At 36.8% G+C, this 6,000-nt stretch overlaps 1 pseudogene; it reads right to left on the reverse strand.

Moving 5' to 3' along the window:
* Positions 1-2,092: 2,092 nt before the first annotated feature.
* LOC148586812 (zinc finger BED domain-containing protein RICESLEEPER 2-like) lies at positions 2,093-3,820 on the reverse strand (annotated as a pseudogene).
* Between the last annotated feature and the right edge of the window lie 2,180 nt (positions 3,821-6,000).

Consider the following 6,000-nt stretch of genomic DNA (forward strand, 5'->3'; position numbering starts at 1 on the left):
TGCCCACCATTAAATGAATGCCAAATTAGATTAGAGCAAATTAGAAAAAAGTCTTGAATGTATCAGATTATACTCATCTATTGTGAAACCCAACGTATGAAACCCATTTTTTCCCCTTTCTCACTCTGCTTTTCTCACACAAACATCAAACCCATTCTTTCTCCTTTCTCATTCTTTCTCCAACACACCAACCCACTGCCATGGCTAGAACACGCTGCCACCGCCCATTGACAACCCCACCCGCACCGCATTGCCCAGCCCACCACCCAAAATTGGACCACATCGCCTTGCCCAAGCCGTTCCCCACTGTTGCGCCACCACCCAGGCAAATGTTGTCTCCGATTCGCTGCTCCAGTTGAGGGACTCATAAAAACCCACCGCAAGGACTCTAAGAAAAACCCATTGTGTAATGCCCCAAAAATTAATTAACTGGTAATTAACTCCACGGTTCGTCTCCGAGCCTTATTCCACTCCGAACAAGACTCAGGGACCTCTGCTCCTCGAAAACAGAGGATACTAAACAACGGAAAATATAAGGTTCTATAAACATTAATCATAAGAACCAGAGCATGTACCAAGGATCATCAAAGTAGCTAAAATACTATACATACCATCATCTTTACAAGGGATTCATGCTACACCTTAATATATAGACATGCATAAAAGTAGGGGTGGCAATTCGGGTAATCGGGTAGACCCGATTAAGACATGTTAAGACCCGTGACCCGATTACCCAAGACACAAACACGACCCGTTTAGCTAATCGGGTTAACGGGTTTGACACGATTATGACACGGAAAATACCTGGGTAACCCGACACGACCCGTTTAACATTACCGGGTAAGATCGGGTAAGCACGACCCGACACGACCCATGCGTTAAACAGGTAATTCGACCCGACCTGACCCGACCCGAAAAAATATGTAGAAAACTAAGAAAAGCCATTTGAGCAACCGACATGCTTCTTTTGTTGAGCTGCTTGAGCATTAGATCTACAAGGAATTAAATAGAATAAAAAATTAAATGGAAAAAAATGTGCAGGAAAGACCAAAATACAGAAAAGCATGGATGTTTTCCACCCTTAGGCATTCTTTCCATCTCCCTTCTCTAAGATTTTAAGTGTTTTTGTTATATTAATGTAAAAGTTTTATTACTGCAACAATTTTCCTCCTTTTTCTTTAATAAATTCCCCCTTGAAAAAAAAAAAAAAGGAAAAAAAAGGAAAATGAAAAGAACTACAAAGGGGAACATTCACTTTCACTGCCAGCATAACAGCAAGGACAAGAAGAAGAGAGTAGGATTAAACATATAAGCACAATTATTTTCAAGTCATTTATGTTTTCAATTATATATTGTATACAAATAATTAAAGTAAGTAAATTGACTATATCATTTGTTTGGTTGATCTGAAATCTAAATAATCTGCATGCATAATTATATACTAAAACCCTGGGTTTGCAACACGGAAAAAGGATTTATATGTTAAGTATAAAAAAATTTATTACTACAAAGTAAATATAATCTAGAAGGAACATAACAATGATATACATCCATACATATATGTATTGGTTTTTAGTGAAATTACAAAGTGCATGTCTAAGTATTTTAGAGGTCATCCAATAATCAATCAATCACAATATATTATCTCTATTGTGTATCAACCTGTGCTCAATCAAGGCCAAATAGACCCTTATCTTGAGAAACTTAAGGCAAGGGATATCAAATACTTTCATTGAATTTCACAAGTTAACTCCCCAAAAATACAAGACCCAAAACACATCAAGACCAAATAAGCTCCAAAGTCCAAACAAATACTCAAATAATTTCAGAACTTTAAGCATCCTTAACAAACATCAGTAATGAAGATTAAAAGTGCTGCTCCCACTGGGAATCCTAACAAAACCCATTACAGTTCCATCAAACTACTATACTACTGAACTTTTACAAATTACAAGTTCCTTTGCATATAGACAATAGTTAACATAGTCCATCATCATTAGATTCTAAACAAAATAACTAAATAAAGTTTTCATGACTATGAGCCATCATCATTAGAGTCATTACAAAATATGAACTAAATAAGGTTAATATTTTAAGAAATATTAGCAGACTGTGCTCCAGATGAATTTGGAATGTCACAAGAATTAATATCAGTTGTCAAAATTTCCTCTTCTATGCTATCCAACTTCATTTGTGCTATATCAAAAAAAAAGAAAAAAAAGAAGAGGAATTAGTATTATTATAGTGTAGTTAAAAAAATAATACAAGTAAATGAAGAAATTAAATATGCAAATAAATAATATTATCTTGATCTCCATACAACCAATCTCTACTGCAAATTAATGCTTCAACAATATCAGGCTTGAGTGAGCTCCTATATTGATTAATCACACGTCCACCAATACTAAAAGTGGATTCTGAAGCAACCGTGGAAACAGGAATACTCAAAACATCACGAGCCATTGCAGCTACTTCAGGATATCGAAATTCATTTCCATTCCAAAATGAAAGGATGTCAAATGAATCATTCACAGCCACAGACCTAGGCTCCTCCAAATAAATTTCCAATTGACTCTTTTGTGAATTAACATCGACTCCACCAAATGCCAAATATTCCTACATGAAAAAGAGAGAATATAAACATAAATAATTAAGAGTATTAAAAAGATTATATACTAAGTTACTAAATTACTAAAAAGATTATATACTAAGTTACTAAAAAGATAAGAAATCAATGATATTATAATATTATTTACCCGTTCCCAAGGTAGTGTTGCTCGAGTTACTTGGGGCTGCTGAACAGTTATGGAGCTTGAACTTGAAGGTATAGAAGAAGCACTATACTCCATAAAAAGACTCTTTAATTTATCACTAAGTTCATAACTCCATAGATCTTCGAATAGTAATAATTTACAAGATGAAGCTTGTAACGAGAATCTAAGATAACTGCAACAGCCAACACTTCACTGAAGTCCAACCAATACTTCTCAAATTTAGAGAGCATTTGAGTTGCCATTAAACTCTTATGCTCATCTTCACTCACAACGTCTTCCTTCAAGCTCACATAAATCATGGCAATCACAGGAAAATATAAGTTGGCAGTGGGATACTTAGTACCAGAAAAAGTACATGTAGCTTGGTAAAAGCAAGCTAAGAAACTTTTGATATTATCCACCTTTTCCCACTCAACTGCAGTAGGACAATGCTTATAGTTTTTAGCAGTCATCTCCAAATAACTAAAAGCACGCCTATAATGAACTGCACTCTCAAGCATCAGATATGTAGAATTCCATCTGGTTGGCACTTCTTGTTTTAACCCTTTATGACTATCCAATGACATTTGATTCACTACTTGAAGAAAACTTTGCTTTCGCACTTGTGATCCCCTAACATACTTGACGCTATCTCGAACCTTTTGGATAGCATCATTGATCTCTTTCAATCCATCTTGCACTATCAAATTAAGAATGTGAGCACAACAACACATATGAAAGAAATCACCATCACAAGGAAGGGCTTTTTTCATGTTCAATTTATCTTTTAAGAACCCAACACAACTATCATTAGAAGAAGCATTATCCAATGTTATACTGAAAATTTTGTTCTCAATCCCCCACTCTTGTAGCAAGTTATAAATAACATCAGACAAAGAGATACCATTGTGTGGTGGGGGCATAAATGAAAAGTTTAACACCCACTTGGTTAAGACCCAGTATTTGTTAATAAAATGTGCAGTAAGGCAGATATACCCATTAGTTGCCAAAGAAGTCCACAAATCCGATGTTAAACAAATCCTCACAGGACAAGCATTCAACATAGATTTAACCCTTTGTTTCTCCCTTAAATACATCTTAACCAAATCAGCTTTACCAGTATTTCTAGAGATAAAAGGTACATCAGCACGCAAATATTGATGTACTGCTCTTACACCATCATATTCAACATAAGAAAAGGGCAAATCATGCTTAATAACAGCCGCAACCAACAATTCTCTATGTTTTTTAGGATCAAATTTAGAGTCACTTACCCCTAGAGATCCTGCTTTTCCAACTAAAAGCATTTGCCCAACATCACGACTGTTTCTCCCCCCACAATTTTTACTATGCTTTATTAAATTTTCAATTCCATATGAACTTCAAGCCCTATATTTATTAGCACACGTCTTGCATTTTGCCCATACCTTCGGGTCATTTGGATCAGCATTAGGAACGATGTCATAATATTGCCAAACATCTGAGGTCTTCCTACGCTTCTTTCCCTTTTTCTTATTCCCCATAGAAACAGAGTCATCTCCCAGTGAATTTACTTCAACAACATCGTCTTCAATTTCAAATGACTCAAATGCATCTTGAACAATTTTTTCATTAGTCCTCTACACACATAACAATTAGTTAAAGTATATGATATCCAGTAGTTTAATAAGATTCAATAACTATATAACAATTACTTGTCAAAAATTTGGTACATATTAAATGGAAAGCCTTATTTTGCCATTGATGCACTTTACATCATTCAAACACTTCCTCCATAGATCATCTTCCTTTAATTTGTATGTACTATATTTTAAAGACAACATCCAAAATTCCAAATGGATAAATACTAATTTTAAAAAATTAATTAAAAAATGTTAGACCATTCACTCTCTCTCTATTATTCGAAATTTCCAAGGCTTTCAAGTTTCAAATTTAGCAATATTTCACTTTGATTATCTACACAAAATGTTTATCAAATTCTAGCCACATCTAAGCATGTTCTGAGCACAATATAATCAACAAAGTAGAGGCAGATTAATAATTTAATACTTACTAGTCTACTAGTCTAAAAACAAGCATACCAAATCAATGAAATCATGCCTATATCTCTCTAGTCTCTACCCAGCCAACAAACAGTCTAAAGATAACCAAAAAATGCATTATACATTTTAAAAAACATACATTATCATTTATCAGTATTTACAACCAGTAAAATCTAAAAATCATACATTATCAGTACACACAAAAAATGCAAAAAAAAATGACAACCAGTAAAATCTAAAAAAATAGTAATAATAATAAAAATCAAAGCAAGAGATAGAGAGAATCAGAGACATACCGCCATACTGGAGAGTCGGAGACAAAGTGGAGTCGGAGACAGAGAGGTGCGGCTGAGTCGGGCTAAGTGCTAACGGAGAAAGACTGAAACTGAAAGAGTGACCGTGAGAGAGGGAGATAGAGCTGAGAGGGAGAGGGACAGCTGGAGAGGGAGAGAGGAGAGACAGTCCGGTGAGTGGTGACCGATCGCCGGTTTGGGTGGGGGAAGCTGGCGGATGCAGGGGAGATAGAGTCGAGAGGGAGAGCCGAAAGGGAGAGCCGGTCCATCGGAGAGGGAGAGAGGAGAGAAAGGCGTCACCGGTTGGGGGGGGCTGGTGGTTGGCGATTGGTGGGGTAGTGGGCTGAGCTCGTGAGGCCGTGACCGTGAGGGACGAGGGTGAGCGACTGAGCGTGAGTGTCTGAGAGGGAGGGAGTTCGGGTTTAGGCTGTTTAGCCGTTTAAGGAATTAGGAAATTTTTATTTTAGGGTTTCACTTTCACTGTTTCACACTTTCACTTTTTATTTGTTATTCACTGAATCACTTATTCTTACTTTCTTACCGGGTTGCAGTGTTGCACTTGCGGGTTGGGAACTTGGGCTTATGCTTGGGGTGGGTTTCTTTTTTATTTTTTATTTTTATTTTTAATTTAAATAAGTTAACGGGTCTAGCGGGTCACCCGAGACCCGCCAGACCCGTTAACTTAAACGTGTCTGGAGGGTCGACCCGCCAGACACGATTTTATCTGGGTCTTAATCGGGTAGACCCGAACCCGATAACCCCATACCCATTACCTGCTAACTTTGTGTCGTGTTCGTGTTGGATTCGCGGGTCGTGTCCAAATTGCCGGCCCTACATAAAAGCTTTAAGTCTACAACACAACTCATAAGTACTAGTTACCATGAGCGCTCGCCTAAGCTCGCAATAAGCCCT

The sequence above is a fragment of the Corylus avellana genome, chromosome 3 (assembly GCF_965113065.1).
Source record: "Corylus avellana chromosome 3, dhCorAvel1.hap1.2, whole genome shotgun sequence".
Lineage (NCBI taxonomy): Eukaryota > Viridiplantae > Streptophyta > Magnoliopsida > Fagales > Betulaceae > Corylus > Corylus avellana.